At 43.9% G+C, this 20115-nt stretch overlaps 1 long non-coding RNA gene across 1 annotated transcript in view; it reads right to left on the bottom strand.

The window, feature by feature from the left end:
- Positions 1-7985: 7985 nt before the first annotated feature.
- LOC136019455 (uncharacterized) overlaps positions 7986-20115 on the bottom strand; it is a 28692-nt gene continuing 16562 nt past the window's right edge. The window contains exons 2-5 of the long non-coding RNA XR_010614890.1: positions 12740-12794; positions 11408-11447; positions 10633-10773; positions 7986-9099 (exon numbers count right to left, since the gene is read on the bottom strand). This is a non-coding gene — a long non-coding RNA (uncharacterized LOC136019455). The remainder of the gene's footprint in view (positions 9100-10632; positions 10774-11407; positions 11448-12739; positions 12795-20115) is intronic.

Below are 20115 nucleotides of genomic sequence, written 5' to 3'. Positions count from 1 at the left end.
AAAGATGTGTAATGTTTGTGACTGAATTCATAGACAATTCCCTTAGAAGAGAGCTGTCATTCGTAGGGAGCGATAACGTCTGTTATTATGCCATCAAATAGAGCTTCAGCAAAAAAAGGCAATTCTAGGGGCCCTCAATCTCTTTTGCTAAATAATAAGGATTTCTGTGCAGGAATACTGTCAAAACCTTTTTTTTTTTTTTTTTTTTTTTTTTTTTTTTTTTTTTGCCTTCACAGACCTAAACCTAGAAGCCAGTTGATGTCACTTGATTGAATTAAATATGTTAAATATGTTAGCTCTTCCTGCCAAATCCTTCCTCTTCCAGTTTCTTGGTGCTGGCTCCAGCAGTACTCTCTATACTACTCTCAATACTCTCTGTTTCTCTCTTTTGTGAACCTCCACACCCTAGAAAGAGAGATACACCTTTCACAAAAGGTCAAATGAATAGATTGGCTAACTTGTGGACTAAAAGCCCAACTTCTTAATACAAAGTGTGAGGCATGTTGCACGGTTGACCAGCGGCTTCTGTGGAAATAGAACCATAGAACATTAATGCTTGGGTTAGCAAAGAAACCATTTACACGAGCATTATAGGGCTATATTCCCTCTTATGATGCTGTTGTTGTGATTGCAGATCCTAAGATAAGTTGGAGCAAACAGCTAAGTCACCTCTATCAGCTTAGATGTGGCTTAGAAGCTTAGAAGTCTCAAAGTCTAATTTCCACCTCCCACTATTATTGCTGTAATTTTGCAAAGAAAATGTAGACTAGTGGTGGAAGTGGTTGCCTTCCACAGGCATTGTGAAATAATTACATTAAGAGTGAGTGAAAAAGGCTTAATTTGCACAGCTGATACAAGTCAACCAATATTTACCAGTTGCAGGTGACACTCAAGACACGTGAAGGAATACGAATTCTCCTATTTCTGTAGAAGCAAATGTGATCAGTCTTATATGTTACATGCAATTAAACCGGTGTGTGATAGTCACAGTTGGTGCCATCGAGAAGGTTTTGGTTTTATAACAATAGGTTGTGCTTTAATGATTATAGAATGTTAGGAAGGGATGGAATACAACTGTCTAAAAAGGGCAAAAAATCTTTGGCAGCAGGCGGTCCAATTTGGTAAGATGATAGGCTTTAAACTAAAGGACTCTGGGGGTGGGCTCCAAAACAGCAGTGCTCATGCCACTGCTTCTTCCTGGGGAGTAGGCTATATCAACAGTGACAACTCTCTCTTAAAGGCTGCTGTTCTTGGCAAACCTGCAATAATACAATGCCATCACCTACTACTAATGTTAAATCCTTGAAAGGACCATACATGGGTGAAAGGACTTTGAAGGCCTATTTAGAACAGAGAATGCAAATTCTCTGTTCTAAAAATAATCCAATTTATGAAATACAGTCCTCATTTTGGCTAGGCTTCAGAGTCCCAAACTCCTTCAAAATTAATTAGAAATCAAAGGTTTCTGGTCCTGGCAGACCTCTCGCCATCTTTTTGTGAACAGAATCAGGGAAATCTTTGTCCAAGTGCTTTGAGAGACTGACAACAGAGACAAGACCTTTAAAATGGTTGTGGTTTCAATTCTGTCCTTTGTGCCTTAATTAGCTAATAGAAGTCTCCAAGGTCAGACACACCAACAGGAGGTTTTGGGTTTTTTTCTGATCCAGTACTCATCCAAAAGATATTTGAATCCAGCCCAAAGCCTCGGCTAGGCTTTTAGTTGAATGAGCACTGCTCAAAGGAGACAATAAATCTCTGTATTTTACCTGCCGTGTAGCACAGTTCTTAGTTTCTCCACCAAGAAGGATGGAGATGTGCAAGTCAAGAGTTCTCTCTTCACCCAGCTTTCCTGCTAGGCACAAGGAGGAGCAAGTCACCAGGAGATACTGCAGAATGAAGAAACTGTGTCCTTGTTCCCAGCCTAGGGCTCTCCAGTAAAGTACTTTGCTTCATCCAAAGTACAAACACTTGCTTTGTCCCTGGAAAAAAGTGAACACAGCATGCGTCACCCAGCAGCAGACACTACAACTGTGCAGTCGAATATCTGCAAGGATGGTTCATTTCTATAATTTAAAACAAATATATATCTGTTTGGTTTTTAACTACAAGAGGGCTGCGGAATATAAAAATCTGGAGCTTTGGAGATCTTTGTATCTGGAGATATCAAAAAGATGCACACCAGAACCAGTGATGTGGAACCCTTGCCCACAACTCCTATGAGACCTCACCAGGAACCTAAGTTACAGGCTTTAAATCTTCCCAGTGGGAAAACAGGTGAAGCTCTCAGATGAGTTAAGAATTAGATACAATTTTTTTCTGATTTTCTACATAAGCTAGCAAAGAAAGGACAAAACACTCCAAGCCTGCTACTGGAGACCCCTCAGTAGTCACACAGAGAGATAATGACCCTTGGAGCAGCAATGAGGACCCTGCAGCGCAAACCCCAGCTGGGTAGCATGCAGCCACAGGGAGACATGAAGGGGGGGAAAAGCACCCTGCACATTGCAGAGGCCAGTGTTTCTCAGCCTTTCCCTCCAACATGATGATTCCTTCCTCCAAGTTAGTAATTAAACATGCTTGAAAATGTGAAACACAAAAAGCGTTTTTATGTGATAGTTGTACTTCAAGGCTGCAGTGAATGACACAGCGTACAGGACGTGGAAATGTAAGCATTACCTCCATTGGAGCCCCGGGCTAGATGACAGAAGCTCCTGTTTCACTGACTCCCACCAATGATATGGCAATCATTTTCTATATAAATAATATTCACATTTCCGTGAGTCTCCCTGCCTCTTTCTTGCAGGGAGATGTTTCTCGTGCTGGTCTTTCCTTGGCCTGTTACCGTTTCTGCTGAGGTTAGTAGGAATTTGGCCTTTAACAAAATCTCATGTCAAGATACAGGGACTGTTGCATGCAGGCAAACAAAGGTCTCTTTTTTTCTGGGCAATTCTTCAGCTTAAAAGGTCCCATTCTAAATTAATCTGAGATATTGAAAAATGGGTAAGTATGATGTAACTGTGGTTATCAGTAAACTCAATTAAGAATTAAGGTGTTCCTTTCACTGCTATGGCAAAATTAAGCTCTTTCCCCTGGGAACATTAACTAACGAACACTGAACTCTAAGTCTTAACTTTACATGCGTGGACTCTCACTGCTGCCGATCTGGTCCTGTATACACGTAAGATAGGGCTAACAGACACCCCACCACCTATACCTGCCCTGGAGCTGGTTTTCGACTTGAAGGCAATTGGTGCTTGATCATATTATCATTCAACAGTTTCTCCAGCAAGCCTGGAACAGAGGGACTTGGCTTGCAGTTTGTCTTCCCCGGTCCTTCTACGTTAGCCATGCAGATACTACGCATTTTTAGGGTTTATTTCCGCAGTTTCTGCTCACAAGAGAGGTGCTCCAGACCCCTGATCATCCTTGTGGCCTCTGCTGGACCCTCTCCGGTAGCAGGGACGGCAGAGCTGTGCTCGGGAGATGGGGAGCCCCGCGGCGGCCGCCTGTAGATGGTGCTGCCGGGCCGGGAACGAGCGCGGCTCCCGGCGCTCACACCCCAGTGGCAGGGCTGAGGCGCCTTGGCAGCGCCGCTCTGCACCCCTGAACCGGGTGATGGGGGCAGTGAAAGTATAGCCATCCCGGCAGCCCTGTGCAGGAAAGGTGGTCTGGTCTGGGGAGTTATTTAACTGTGTTTCATTAAAACAGTGTTTTAAGGCTCTTTCTAGAAGCACTTCCCTGAAATTATTTCTGTAGAGGAGGAAATGTAGCTGGGCCCCAATGAAAAAAAGTTTATTTCTGGCTTAAAGGGGAAAAAATATTAGCTAAATTGCATACTATTTTATAAACCAATTCAAATTCACACCTGCCTTCTTTTGGGCTGCCCAAAATATCCATCAACGGATAAATCTGGGATGACTTCTCTCTTAGGCACTTTGCTGGTCTCTTGACTTGATGTAAGGAAAGGTCCTTACTGCTTTTAAACTTGTAGCATATCACATAACCCCCAAACAAAACTCCAACCCAATGAAAGATTTTCAGAAAACCAAGATTGGTCTTACAAGTGTGAAGGTCTAAACATCACTTGGGATGCAGTAAGATCCTCCCAGGTGTGTCCCAAGCAGCCCTGCAGAGTGTCATGCTCACCAAAACCTTCTGCAGCCACCTCCAGGGCAAGAATAGAACAAGAAGTAGCAGTGTTTGAGGGGAAGACTGCGCAGCCCGCTGGCTTGCACTGAAAACTGTTCCTGAAAATACAAAAACCCAGGATGTTTCTGTTCAATGTGTAACCTGATGCAGTGAGATAAAAACTTGTACTTTTTCCCCCTCACTGTGGTTATGAAATTTTTCATAATCACAAGTAATGTTGCCGTGCCTCATTCAACACACCAGTGCCCCAAAATACCTTGGCTTGCTCAGCTTGTAATAGCCAAAGAAACATTGTGCTCTGCAACTCAGATTTAATTTTACAGCCTTGTATCCCAGTATGAGCCTGGGCTGGTTTTATGAATCCTGTTTATGTTGCAGCCTAACATGGCAGTCTGATAGATGCAGACTGAAGGGAAGGGGGATTTAATAGTCCTGGCCCAAGCACTGAGCTGGTAATGAAGAGGGGTTGTTATTAGTCATTTGTGTAACATGATAGATCCAGATCAAAGCTTAATAAATTCTTCCTCATATGAAGTAACACAGTTATAGCCATTTCTATAAAAATGCCAAAGCCTTTATGCAAAGTAAGTGTTCCTTCAGAGCATAAAATAGTCCTACAACTTCATAAAAATCACTTGTGTCACTACATGGACTTCTTTGAAGTGCCACTCTGCAAGGGGAGGGGTGTGAATGCAAGCAACACACTCATTCTCACACAGGGTATGAGACAGCATGATGACGAGCAGCTTACGTTACGGTGTAAGTACTGAAATGGAGGACACTGAAGAGTGGATATGGAGACCCAATGGCCTGGGTGTGGATCTGCTGAAAGGGCACACTGCTCATTCTGGTGTGTACAGAAAAAGTCACTGCAGTGGTGGGGATGGCACAACTGTGAGCAACCTGACTGCAGGGAGATGGAGGCAGTGTTGCAGGAGCCTCAGCCAGCTGCTCTGTGCAGTTTCCTCTCTGGCATTGTCCCCTTGGGAGTCTGTAAAATGCCCTATACCTGGGCCAGTGCCTGCCCTGGCTGATGTGCAGTGCTCTGACCCCTCCAACTACAGCTCAGCCATAGCTCTTGCAGAGTAACAGAAGGCTGGTGGAGCCAAGAGGCCTGGCCATGTGCTCCAGGGAGCCCCAGGCTGGCCGTGAGCACTAGCATAAAGGTCTCTAACTTTCATTCCTCTTTCTCCGAGGAGCTGAACCCTGTCTGGACCACAGATAGCAACTTCTTTCCCCTGAAGACAGATCCGCTTTTTGTACTTTGAGATGTTGAGATTCAGTCATCATTGTGACCGTGGAAGAGTTACCACTCCACAGCAGGAGTGTGAGTACTATTTCTCAGTGAACTAGTTGAGATGGCAGAAGCAGTGTAAGTTGAAGTTCAGTGCTCCTCCTGGCTTAAAATAGCCTCTGAAAGGGGTATGAACTGCTGCAGAGCTCAGACAGCAGTTTGAAGAAGCTCACATTTCTCCCAGTAGCACCCTGTCATGCCATGTCAATGTTTCTCTGAAAGAACAGAGAAAAACGAGATCCCAGACCTTGTCTGCCCCGGTGTGAGCAAGTTCTAGCACAACCTCTTCACTGCTACCATCAAGCATTAGAGCTTGGAAGAGATGAACCCTGAAATCATGTTATTCCGAAAAGCAGCATTACAAAGAGGCACCCATGGAAACATACCAGTGGTTTCACCACCCACCATAGTGGATCCTGAAGCAGCAGGGAGGAAGGGATCAGAGGGCCAAAGCAGCCAGTGGAAGCCTGCTGGCATGGCCAATCTGCATGTCCCTTACAGCCTGAGCCATGCACAGTCAGCACCTCCAGTTCTGCAGGTGTTTGTTCACAAAACCCGTATGATGTAACAGAAAGTACACACATGGCTGCTTTTTTCATGGTCTTGTACCCAAGAGGAGACGCTGGAGCCCATGTGTATTTCTCTGTTGTATGACTTCAGCATAGTTCCAATGCAGAGCACAGCTATACTGGCAGCAACAATCACATACTCAGCTTGAATTCAACGAGCTGTATCTCCAGCAGGGCCCCTAGACCGGATTTCTAAAATAGCTCACCTCCACAGCAGCATGCTGGCATTGCCCAGGTGACAGGGAACTTGCTGAAAGAAGCAGCCATAGCCAGATCCCAGAAACTCAAACTCTCCAGGGCTTTTAAGACTTGCTTGAGAGAGCCAGGTAACCCAGGTGACCATTAGCATCTGACGCTGCTCCTCAGGGCTTGCCTATGGAGGTGACAATGCCATCAGTTACTTCGTTATTCTTACTCCTGCAGCCCCTTTTCATCCCCAAGGTTTCTGCAGGGAACAGCTCTCCTACACCTGCTTAACCACATCATCAGCCAACTTTTGTCTGTTCTGTGACTGACAGAGGGGAGCAAACGTTACCTTCCCAGCAGACTTTGGTTCACACTGCAGAAATTAAATTGGACCTAAGCTTCTCCCAGATCCATCAGCCTTTGGAGCAGCCTGGGCAGAGAGTGCAGGAGCAGAAACAGGTCTGTGTCCATCCATTACTATGAGGATATCTTTCTAATGAGCAGTCTATCACAGAGTCGATGGGAGGGTACTCCATCCTAAAGGGAAGATCTGAAAGGCAGAGAAAAGCAGCTTTGAAGTCGAGGTTTACTTGGAAAAAGAGTAATTTTTTATTAAAAAAAAAACCAACCCAAAAACCCCACCACATTTCAGCCATCAGATTCAAACCCAGGAAGATAAAATAATTCTCATGTTACAGCCAGGAAGAATGTACAAGAGCTGAAAGGTAATGAGTGCTCACCACTGTGAGCAACAAATCACTAGAACTCAATCTTGATATGTACTCAGGCTTTAAATACATTTTAATTAAAGAAAATGTAGAAACAGTGAGTATTTAGTGTTTCTACAATGCCAATGTGGAACATCATTTATGGATGTGCAGGAACATTCAAGACAATATATCTGGAGATTAAATTTACTGCTGATATGTGTCAGCCACTGGCCTGAAACCCACTGTTTGGAGATGCCGTTTTCTTACCCTTCCTACACAGAAGTCCCAGGGCCAGTGGCTGGTGTCCCTGCCTCACGTGTGCACAAGATGCAGTCTGCTCCATCTCTGTCAAATACCTGCAGGGAAGTGAAGGACGAACAGAGCTAAGTGAAGGAAACCTCACAGGAGGAACCACAGAGTTGTTGAAGGCTAGATGTACTCATGCCTGTGCAGGTGAGTGACATCTCTGCCCATGCACATTAGATCTTTTCTCAATCCTCTGTAAATGGCAGAGAGCACTTGTGGATTTCCACACCCCTTGGACAGCAATGAATTTTGGATTTGTCCAAATCCCTTTCACCACTTCTTTGCAGTGAAAGTAAGTTATTGCTGGAGGGTGGTTGCTTGGTTTTCTATTCTGTCTGATCTGTGTAATTCCCAAGAAGCCTAAAAAGCAGCGACAGGGCAAAGCAAAACATAACCTGCTTGCAGCTGGTAACAAAGGAGATGGGCTGCACAACATCAGCATGGAGCTGCATGTCTCTTTTCCAGCCAGGGATGCTCCTCAAGGCAGGTTGCTGCACCCTGTTGCACTGTCCCTGCTGCAGCTCATGGCTGTTGTGTCCTGATGCTGTGGTGTTGTGTGTCCCATGCAACCCATCTCCCGCTGCCTTTGTTCTTGCAACAGCAGCAACAAAACAAATATGTTGCCCTTCGGGGCAGGCTGTAGCCTCTCTGTTTTGAAGGGTATTGGAGGTACAGCTGAGGCTGGGGTTGCCATAGGGAGGCAGAGAAGGAGCCATGTTGTGCTTGATGCTTTCCCATTGCATCTTGCTGCAGAAAAAAGCCCTCATTTGCCATTCTGTGTATATGTGTATCCCTCTCTGTGGAACTGTCAGGAGGACTAAGCCTGCCTATTAAAAGTGGTAACCTTTAGCAAGGGGCAAGTCAAATCTGCACAGGACTCAAGGGTGTTTTGTTTACTCTCTCCATAAGGAAGTATGGCTAGTGCCATGGCACCTGATAAAGCAGATATGGGTTCTGACGTAGCTGCTTTGGGAAGGAATTGCTGTCTGGATTCTTCCCTTTGTGCCCATGAAGATTGATGGAGGAGAGACACGGTCCCATCACGTCCCTTCAGGAAAAGTCAGACTGGACTGAGATACCTATCACTTAGCTCAAATACTCTGTGATAAAAGAGCAGCATGTTCACAGTTGACTGTGGAGTCTGATCAGTGAGGGCATTGCTGAAAATGGGACTGGAAAAGGAAGATTTTATGGAAATCTAATCTATAGATGGGAACACATTGTGATTTTTATCTCCAAACACAGGGAGCTTCTGGCTAAAACAAGATGGGTGTAAACCCAGTCATTCTAGGAAGTATCCGTGACTTTTTGATCAACCCAGCATCTGTGCCAAACAGAAGGGGAAAAAGCAAAGCTAAAAAAAGGTGTCACACCGTTACTGCTGGTGGGTGACACAGATGCTAGATTTATTTAAAGCCTGGGACTAATAGCTACAGTGAATGATATACAGCTGATTTGGGTGATGTATGAACACAACCCAAGTTGGAAGATTTCACAAGACAGTTTTCAAGGCGGAAATTGTTAAGAAGTGCCCTTTACACATCACCAGCTAAGTGGTGTGTGTTTGCTGCTCAGAGCTCCCGTGCCAGTTGGGTGCCTGCCAAGCTTGTAATGCTGCTTTAAAGGGGATCACTTGCCATGAGGAGCTTTTGCATTTTCTGTTATCCAAACAGACTCACTTGAATGTTAATTTATTCCTGGCTGCCAATGACCCAACTCTTCAAAAAGCCAAAACAAGCCCAGCCCCATGCCTGACGGAGGGTTGCTCCCAATTCCTGCTCCAACAGAGATGCTGGCTTGCTGCAGTCAGGGAACAATCTGCCACTGGGGTATCGAGCATCCAGCCACAAAGGTGTTTCCTTCTTTCAAAATGCAGTGCTGTGGCCTTGGCAGGAGAAAAAAAAAAAAAAAGGACAGTGGCTTTTCCAGGTGGACAGGACACAGCAGATATTTAGAAAGGAAAAAAGCCCCTTGTTTTTTTTTGACCTGGGCTACAGCAAAGCACCCTGGTCCTTGACAGCACTTGCCAGAAACAGCAGAGTGGCACTGTCAGTGTGGGCAGGTCAATGTGGCTGATCTCTTGTGGGATCCAAGCTAAAGCCATCAGAAACTTCGCTGTGCTGTCAGATCTCTGCTCCCACAGTGCCTGGGCACAGGGTCCTTCAGAACCAGGGTGGGGATCCCTCTGCCTCAGGGGAGCCCTCTGGGTAGGAGTGACCCCGTTGTACCAGGACCCTATGATGGTGCCTTCTGACCTTCCTGCCACCTCTGAGTTTTACCTTGTCCTTTTAAATGTGGCAAAATAGCAGCTGATGGCCTTGGCCAAGCTTCAAACAGGATTGTTTGTCATCTCACTTCTAATTCTTTTAAGTGTTTGCAATGTCTTCTGATGGCAATATATAGGTTATTCTGTGTGCATGTGGGCAGAAGGGAAGCCACCTCTCTGTGTGGCTGCTGTTCATGGCAGTGCAAACTGCAAAGCTCCTGGACCCCAGGAAAAGCAAGGGATGCCCAGAGGCTGGAGATGAGAAGGGAGAGAAACGCTGAGTCTAAAGCAGATGGGAGAGGGCAGCGACACAGAAGGTGAGGTCCCTGCTTGGTGGGGCTGGTGCACAGATGGTGGGATGCAGCACTTGTGGTGTGTCCTGTTGCTAGCCTCACACTAAGGCTGACACCCTTTCTTTGGGTAAGAGCTGGTGAGGGAATACCAGGCTGTGGCCATGGTGCCAACCTGACACTTGGTGCGAGGCATTGGAGCTGTGTGGATTCATGGGAAAGACACTCCCATGTACACTCGTAGGTGCATAACCCTTCAGAAGGTCAAAAGGCACGGACTAATCTCATAGTTGGTTTTACAGGGTGCTGGGGTCTGCATTGAAACCTCACTGCCTTGACTAGAAGGCACCCAAACAGGTTCAAAATTAACTAAATCATCCTCCTCCTGCTTAATTTCTGTAAAAAACGCTTTGGATACTTGAAGAAAAATGCCTTTTTTTGGCATCTGTTTTTAGCTAAGGAAAAAGGGCAAGATTGTTCAAAGTATGATTAAATATTTAAAGCATAGTTTCTATTTAGAAACTGGCACTTTATCACATTAAACAACCCATTAAGCTCATCATCACACTCATCTTTTTGGGCACAATGCCTTTTGCATCTTTTAAAATGAGTATTTGTGTCATCACTCAGCATGCTCTGAGGTGAAATTAATCTTCCATTGTATGGTTTCATTCTACTGCGGACTGAAATAATATTTTCAGTGCCTTTTGCAGTGTTTATTTGTGTTCTTTTCATGACACATGGCTTATGGAGGAAATTTGAAAACAAGTCACAAAATTGAGATCCCTGATAAGCTTCTAAAACTCAGATATTCTGCTCAAATATTCTGCATTAGTGTGCTTTGTGTAATTGTTTTTTTTACCTCTAGCAGATGCAGTCAATGTTGCTTTGAGAATTGCTGTGCTCTTGAAGCCATTTTAGTGTTAGTTGATAAAATACTTCGAGATGTGGGGTTTGCAAAACAGTGGTAATCAGTTCTGGGGGATGGAGACCGTAGAAAGTCCTGCAAAGGCCAGAGAAAGAATTGAATCATAGACTTCTGTAAGAACCAGGGATGTCCGAGCACTTCTCAACACTTGTCAGCAGATAGGGGACTGCTGGCAGACACAATGCCTGCTGCAGTGGTAGCATCCCAGGCGCAGTAACCAAGGTAAAGAGGCAGCTAATATAAATACAACTGTTATTAGTGTGAAAAATGTCACCACAGCAAATTCTACACTGTCGTAGGATGATCTTAATTATTAGAATGATAGAGGCGAGGTGAAGTGTTACCACCGCACTCACATAGGTGGGAAAATCAAATGAGCACCATGTGAGAAAATAAGTCAGCAGATACTTAATTACTCTCCATCAAAAGTTTGCAATGCTTGCTAGGAGGATCAGGTGAGAAGGAACTGTGTAGAGCAGTCAGGTATGACCCCAGGTATGACTGGGGGTATAAATAAATATAATCAATAAATAAGCAGAGTTCCGGCACTTGTTGCCAACACTGAATATGTTGTGAATTGGGTAAAAATGCAGAAGATCTGTGTGCCTGTGAAGCAAGCCCAGCTACTAAGAGCACTGTTTGCAGAGATGTTTTTGCAGCTGTGATCCAGCTGCGCAGAGATTTTGTGAAGCCTCCCCCACACTCTTACCTCCTGCTACCTGTGGTTGTCTTCCAAGTAGATTTACTGCCTAAATGAAAAAGTATTGGACAGTAAATATAACTTGCTGCAATGAAGTCATTGACTCCTGCTGTGTTTTACTACAGACCTTGGATAAAAATAGATGTACATAAGGAAAGCTTTGACTGCCTTCTAAATTGGGAGAACAACTAGTTTTATTGGATGATATATTGTGCTGATGAATGTAGCATTTCTTGTGATTATTCAACAGTTTCAGATTGGTCACCTTTTTCCTTTGTTTTCACTGGTACCAAAGTATGGCACATCTACAGAATGATAACCTTGGCACTTACCCTGTCAGGGCTGGAAAACACCCAGAGACATTACTTTTTATTTGACTCTAAACCCAGATCTACATCATTATAACACAGCAGATACAACTTTCTTCTCCTTTCGTGGAGGAAGGGACAACATATCCAGATCTTTCTTATCCAACAGGGTGATTCAAGGGCCCATCACACTGCACCTGGATATGGTGAAAGGCTTTATTGCTTCAGCAGCCCTGAGCTGCAGTCTTGCTTCCTAGAATGATGTCTGCTTGCAAGGGAAACTATGCAAGCAGGGTACGTAACTGATCATTTCTTAATCTACGCCAGTGGTGTCCTGTGTGAAGGTATGCTGCTATTTTAAACCCTTGCCACCACAATGATGAGGATGTGTTATAATCACCTGCTCTTCTTCTCATGTGTCTGTCACCAGATGGCTGTTGTTGATGATTTATAGGATTATATTTCAGACCTCATTAACCACCATAAGTGTGCATGTACTAATTTCATCCTGTCAAGTATTATTTGTAATAAACATCCCAGTTAGTTTCACCCAGTGGGGTTTATTGACTAAAACAGCAATGAGGCACTGCCCACAGGCTGATCTGATGGGTCTGTCATTAGCAAACAGGCTGGGTGGATACTCCCCTGCCAGCCACCGTGTGCTCCTATAACCATCCTTGCTCAGCATCTGTCAGACAAGAGGAGCCCCATTCAGGAATCCCTGCTACCATCAATTACATAGTTCCATTTACAGCCCTCCCTTTCCCTGATAATCTGCAGCATCTTTAAAAACATACTCAAACACAGCCCCATATGTAGGTATTTTCTTCTTATCTGAAGAGCTCACACCAGCATTCTCACCTTAGGCAACAAAACGTTATTTAATTCAAGAGCCTGTTAGCAAGGCAAGGCAAATAGCAGTGTCTGAGGGCACAGCTGGCCTCATGGCTCCTGGCTTTGGATGCTAGGATCCAAATTCCCTTTCAGCAATGCCCAAGCTACAGAGTGATTGGGGGTGACCCCCTCAACTTACCTGATGTCCTTGTGTCACCAAAGCCCAGGTGTAATGTGTGGTTTCTAGACAAAATCTGGGGGAAAAAAAGGCAAGATTTTAGCAAGGCTGTAAATTCCACATCCATCTCCAGGAGTCCAGAATCAATGAGTAGAAAGCCCAGGGTGCAACAAGACCCCATGACAGGCCAAGCACTGCTTGCTGGCTGGCCAGTAAGGCTGAATGCAGAGAGGATCCAGGCTAGTTTAGAACGGGCCTTTACTTTTTTTCTGCTCCAAAATAGCTACAGTGCATACAGCATTTACTGACATCTGAAAAAAACAGAAAACAATATAACTTTATTGCAGTGGGAGCTGGGGTCAAACACAGAACCTGGTGCTGGAGAAGGATGCACAATGCAGGGCTGAAGATACGTGATGTGCCTGTGAGAGAGCCTGTGCCTGTAAAGCCATAGAGGAAAGCTTCTGGAGCGGACTTTCTCCTCTCCAGGCTGCTACTGCTGATACTCCTGGCAGCAGTAGCTCCATCACATCTCATGGTTCCACTTGCCCTGAGTGCAGAGCAAGGTGTGGGAAGCTGAGCACTAAGGATTTACTACAGGACTCAATGCTGTCATACAAGCTGCGATCAGCATCATCAATATGATGCTCGTTACCAAAGACAGGCTGTCAGTGCAACATAAATAACAATAAATCCTCCTGGAACAGCAATCCTGTGGTTAGGCTGATTCCTAATATTTAAAAAAACCTGAATAATATGTATTTGTTAAAGGCTACAACTGCTGTGGGTGAGGATTGGTACCACTGGTACCTTTCTAGATGAACAGATGGTGTTTCTCCTATGTTTTGTTACTGCTGTCACAGATGGATTGAGCTCCTGGTTAAAGAAAGCTCTGTTTGGCAAGTTTTTACCTGCTGGGGCTTGGAATAAGGAAAGCAGCCTTGATGTCAGGTCTCTACATCTCTGTCCAAGAGCCACATTACTGACATGGAACTGTTATTGACTGGAAGCGTCACCACTAGACAGAGCAAAGCTAGGAAGAGAGAAAGACATCACAAGCCTTCTGTGCAAATCTAGCCTTCTCTGATGACCTCTGAAGCCACTACAGCCCGGGCAGAATTACAGAGAGAGGGAGGCTTCTTAAAGAGCAGCAGCTTCTATGTTGCCTCCTCCTCATGGGGCAGATTACGTGGCTCCGATGGGCACTCCAGTAAAGGCAGCATCGCTCTGCTCTTGCTGCTCCTCAACCTGCATCCAGTGGTGTTCAGAATCCTCCCATGAGACCTGGCTGCAGCACCTTTTTTTGCCCTGATGTTAACACTTAGGGCACATCCACCCTGAAAAAGAGTATGCTCCTGGGCCCTTGTCTTGCAAACCCAGGTAAGCTAAGCTTTTGTACTGCAAAGCTGCTTGTGGCTTTTATCAGAGCAGACTATTATTAGTGTAGCCAAAGCTGCTGTGAAGTGTCAGGAACAGGAAGATTTTTTGATTACTTTTAGGGCCCTCTCTGTCTTGCTCCTCGGGCTACTCTTAAAGCTTTGTCTTGGCACATAATTAGAGCCCTTGGGTGGTTTGGCAACCAGATGAGTAACTAGTCCTAATAACCCTGCCTCCCATTACCATCCTATCTTAAGTAGCTTTGCTGGCTGGGAGCATCTCCTGATCCTCACTGAAGCGGTCATGTTCCCAAGTAAGTCTTCCAGCAGCACGGTCTGACTCCAATTGCTCTTAAAATCCCATTTACAGGATATTTTTCTCTTCTGGCAAGTGAAATGTGGCAGGAAAAGGGCAGGATGGCCTGTGATCCTAAAATGGTCTTACTCCTTTGCGCTTGCCATTGATTCTGCCACTCACTTTCTCAGCAATACTAAGCCTAAATAATTTATAAGCAGGGATCTTTCCTGCTTTGAGAAGCTTCTGAATCTTGAAGGAAAGTCTTAAACATATTTTTTTATCATAGAAAAAAAAAATCTGGAGATGAACATCAATATCAGCACTTTTCTAAAGGTCACAAGCCTAAAATTATTCATGATTTTTATATATAAAACCCCAAACAATGAGAATGAAATTAAGAAGAATTGAAGCAAATGGACTTTGTTTCCACAAATGCCTGTTAATGAGCAGAGTATTGTTATTCACTTTATGAATGGACTCTTTAATTTGGGAAATTGAATTTCTCTTCTTTTTCAACTCTCCTGCCTTAAAGCTTATTTTACCTCTGCAGCATCCTTACTTTTCAGATGAACAAGCAGTAAAGCAGTCACCCCTGGCTAGGAAATTCTTCAGGCTATTTTGTGTGGTGGCAGAGGGGGATGCAGACTCCTTGAGGGAATGCATTGTGGTCCCAAAACTGCTGGGTGCCGCGCTCTGAACTGGACATGCGGGTGCTCAGCAATGCTCAGCTGGCTCAGTTACAGCCTGCCAGCTCTGTACCACCTCACAACCTTACAAGTATTTTTTCATACAGCCCAGTAAAAGCAAGCTGCTTTTAAAGGGGGTTTGATGGGGTCGGGAGGGTGTGATGTGCTGCCTATCGTTTCTCACAGCAGGCAGTAGCCAGAGGGACAAGTGTCCTTCTGCAGCCTGCCTCAAGCATAGACAGCACCCACTCTTGCCTATTCATGCTTCCCAAACGTATCTGTCACTTAAACATGAGAATTTGAAGAATAACAGTCGGATGATTCTCAGCACCATCTGTCTAAACATTGCTTTTGCTAGGAAGTCAATTAAACTATATTTTTTCTTTCCAGAGAATGATAGCTGCAGTCTGATGAGAAATGCACTTGATAATTTAATAGGCATTTTGTCTTTTTTCTAACAAGCTGTGTTGATTTCGAAGTAGTCTGCTATTCACTGAGGGAGGAAAATGAACGATCTGAAGTAAAACATTAGAAGATACATTAATGTGAAGGATCTCTGCAAGCTAAAAATAAAGCTTGTGAGTTGTTGGGATTATTAGCATTTGAATTATAAAGAAATTTAGGAAATGCCAAGACTCTGTGCTGGGAAAAATGACAGCTTTTTAAATTATAAAGAATTGTTTTGAAATAATGGAAATAATCAAATTCTGACTTTTAAAGTAAGAAAATTGTTTCCCTGCCATATTTCTGTGTAGTAGAATAACTTCAAGGTCAAAATCAGAATGTTCAATAGTTTTTTCAGGGGTCCAGTTTGAATGAGTCAGCCCCAGGCTGTGTTCAGTCCACAGAAGTGTTTTACTGTTTTCTCTCCCAGAATATGGAAAGTCTTCAAAGTCTCAAATGCAATTTGACTAGAAAAGCTTTTTCTCACTCAGCCCTGGTGCTTTAACTGACTGTCTTTGGCAGAATTGTGGGGCTGTTATAACAGCTGCATGGTGCTTTAGCTGAGGGCAGTGACTTCTCAGCCTGGTAATATCCTTGAAGATGGTTTTGGCTGAATTTTTTCCATCATTGGCCCCTATATAGCTTGGGTTTTATGGAAAACCAGGAGCCAATTCTGAAAATGAGTTAGTTTGGTAGTTAGAAAACAAATGGGATTTTATTTTTATTTATCTTAGAACGGCGCTAGCACATCTGTGCACTGGCACAGTGAGCTTTGCCGGCAGATGGTGAGTCTGAGGCTGCAAACTGCCCCCCCGAGAGTCTCTTTCGCTGTGGGAGAGCTATGGTGTTTTGCTGAGCTGGCAGCCCTGGCACCAGTGACTGCGTGTTTTCATAACAGAATTAAATACTGCAAGTAGCAAGTTACCCATATAGAATCTTATCATAGAGTCATAGAATAGTTAGGGTTGGAAAATACCTTAATATATAGGGGCACATTTTTGTATATACTGGAAATCCACATATGTAGCTGGGCAGTCTGTCCCAGCATGGCTGCTGCGCTGGAGCTACCTCAGTTTGGTGCCCAATACTTGCCAGAACTGAAAATGAATCCTGCAAAATACAAGTAGCCTGTCATTCCTCTGTCACAGTACCCTCTTATCCCATAATGCATGCTGGTCTGTAGGTTTGTGACTGATAGAGCATTTTTATAAGCAGTTTAGAAACACTGGTTATACCATAGCTGCAGTGTGTTAGCAGAAGAGACGCACATCCATGCTATATTGTAATGAGCACTTAAATGCCACAAATAACCTCTGAAAATGAGCTTCCACCTCAGCAGGAGGTACCATAAACTGGTATACGCCTTTGGGAGCTGCACTGGTTTTGGTCCAGGATCACCCTGACACAGCGGAAGTCCTGCATGGGCACAACCATAGGCAGCAGCACGGCACAAGGCCAGAGCCATTCCTGGAGAGCCCTCTCATCCAGGTATAAGGGACATTGAGCACAGCCTCCATGGTGGTCTGCAGGGAATGTGAGGCTGAGGGCTCACATCCCCATTGCTTTGCTTTCCCCTTGCCAGGAGAAGCTGCTCAGGGTGAGGGCTGGAAAGGCCCCATATCTTCAGGGTTTAGGATGCTTTCAGTTAACCTGAGGGCAGCCTGAGGTTTATGTAGCAGTTAGTAACATTGTAAATGCTCCTTACAGATTTACAGGTCTCTATATTCTTGAAGTCGTGGTTGTTTCTACTGAGTTGAAAGCTCTGAATATAATATCCTGACGCTTTTGAAAGTGAATGTATGCAAATGCTTGAGTGAAGAACAGAGATTAAAACTGCTGCTTCGTTATTACAATATTCTGAAAATAATACATTTCCTTTGATAAGCATGTTCCTAACATAAACTTATAGGACTAAAATTAAAATAATGCTCTAAATAACAAAAAATGTACAAGTTCTCAAGAACAATTCCCTGCAGAACAACAGAGCCTCTCCCACATTTAACATGGATACACCACATCTGGGATAGCTCATTTGAAACCACCTACAGTACCAAACAGTGCCAGAGCTTGAGACAGGAGCAGAAAGGTCATGGAAGGGAAGAAGTTGGAGTGCTCTTCCTGGTGAACCAAGACAACTCAGGTGGTGTGAGATGGAGAAGGCTTCAGCACGGCCTTAAGAGGCACATGTCAAGGCACAAAACACATTCTTTTTGGAAAACAAGTCACCCCCTCCTCAGCCATACTGTACAGAAAACTCAAGGACATGAGATGTTTCAGCACAAGGATCTCTGTTCTTTACTTACTAAATTGGGAAGGACCTTGAAAGATCTGTTTAAATTTAATTTATAGGCAAAAAACCAAAGTTTGTTAAAAGAGCACATCAATAAACTAGCATCACATTTGGCGGCCTTGTCAAGGATTAGCACTTTTGATCCATTTCAGGCATGAATTGGGAATTAGAAAATAGTGCTGAAATACTGAAGAAATAGTTCTATGTGGGCCCTTAATTTGCCTAAATTTAAATGCTAGTAGGAACTTTTGTGCAGAGTGGAGAAAGACCTGAGGCGATGGAATAAAAATGTCTTAATGCATTACACACCTACAGCTTTCAGGCTAAAGCTCTAGATATACTCTTGTGTATCAAGAGTATATCTCTTGTATATCAAGAGTAATTAACTTTGTCATTTGAGTGAGCAGGACTGAGTTCTGGGGACAGTAGCACACAACAGGGCTTCAGCAGCAGATTGAACTTTTAAAAGAAAGCATCCTTGCTTGATTCACCAGTAGATTTCCCAGCTTAACTACAAGGACTCTGCTTCTATAACTTGATCGTTTATCCCCACAGGCTACAAAGTTCAGCTTTCCAGAAGAGGATGGATATGGTCTTTCTCTCTAGCATGAGAGCTAAGTTAAATTAGAGATGTATAGTAAACAGCCTGTTATAAAGTGAAAAGAATTGTTTGCCTCCATGCACCTTGTTTTGTGGAAATGTGCACTTAAACCTGGGCTGTAAGCAGTAGTGAATCCTGCACATGTTAATGCAGAATGAGTCTGCATTACTTAAGGCATACACTACGATGAAGTGAAGTTCTATATATATGTATATATAAACTTAAAGCAAAGGAGACAGGCTCAGGGTTAAGGGACTAGCCTTTGGTTTTCAACTGCAAGGGTCACATCTCTTCTCTGTAGCTGAACATGCTCACAGATGAGTCCTATATGCTCCCTGCAGCCCATTTCCCCCACAGTAAAACAGGGTTATAGAAATACAATATCCCAGTTCAGGGGTCATTGCAAGGGCAAGCACTTCCCAAAATGGGAAAAAATCAGCTAGAATGATTGAAGAAAGTGATGAAAAAGTCTTACTTTCATATGTAAATTATTTTTTTATAGAAACATTGTCATGGGGCAATGTTCAGATTCATTTTCTGCTACCTTCAGCAGACTTTATCTTCATCAGCTTGATCGCTCTGTTTATATTTCACAGATTAGGGATCTACACAAAAGCTTTTGTGAAAATTCCTAAGACCTAGTTTTCTCCTATCTGTGTCAAAGGAGCCACTTCTTCTCTCCCTTTAAAATCTGCATACAAACTCAAGTTAAATTTCAATCCAGTGCCACAAAACTGTGAAATAGGAACTGCACTATACATGCAACTAACAAAGATACTAGAAAACTCTAAGCATCCATGAGCTGCAGTGAGCCAGCCCTGCGTGCCCAACAGCAGCAGTTTCCTCTTGGTCCTCCTTGCATAGCTGATTTCTGCCTTCCCACCCCCAAGCATTAAGGGGGCCATGCTGAGATGCGTTGCAAATGTGACATTTCCACTCCTTGAATAAATAAAAACAACCCCAAACCCAAACGTTTTCATCCTATTGGGCAAAGACCAAAAGGTCTGCCTGAAATTTTCTGCTAAACTTATCCCTTTGTCACTGACTGCTTCTCTCTCAAACCAATCTCCTCGTCTTTCCGACAAGCAATTGGGAAGGCAACTGGAGTGGTGCTTGAAAAATCAGATATTGCGTATGAGACCCCATGAGTCTTAAGTTACACCACATAGAAGGTGGTCAGACACCCTTTATGCACTCTCACCCTCTCTTTGGACATGATACCAGTGCAGGTAGGATCTTCCAGCCAAGGTGCTGTGCTTCTAGAAGGTGGGAACAGATGATGATGATACACCAAAGGGCTTTTAAACTGATTATTAGCACTTCAGGGAGAAAATTAACATACCTCCAGTTGTCTGGAGAGCATCCACAAGCCTGCTCCCTAGCACAAGCCTATATATCACCAATTTAATGAGTGTTAATGGACTGGTGCCTTCAAAGCTTTTCAGTCAGCACAGATGTTTGCCCTTTCACAAACCACTTTGATCATTTACATTACTAGTTATTTTTAATTCAGAAAATGTCATCTGAGTTGTTAAAAATGTGCTGTACAACAGAGTAGCGTTTACCTCTGGTTCTTGTCAACCTACTTGTTTTGGTCCAGGTAAATTACAGCAGTTTTCTGTAAAGGAGAAGATGTGCTGAGCTATTGAAACATTTTGGGAAAACTGAATTATTGATGTCAAATATAGTGAGTAGGTGACAG

Source organism: Lathamus discolor, chromosome 9 (genome assembly GCF_037157495.1).
Source record: "Lathamus discolor isolate bLatDis1 chromosome 9, bLatDis1.hap1, whole genome shotgun sequence".
NCBI classification, from domain to species: domain Eukaryota; kingdom Metazoa; phylum Chordata; class Aves; order Psittaciformes; family Psittacidae; genus Lathamus; species Lathamus discolor.
This window is presented reverse-complemented; position numbering and strand designations above follow the sequence as displayed.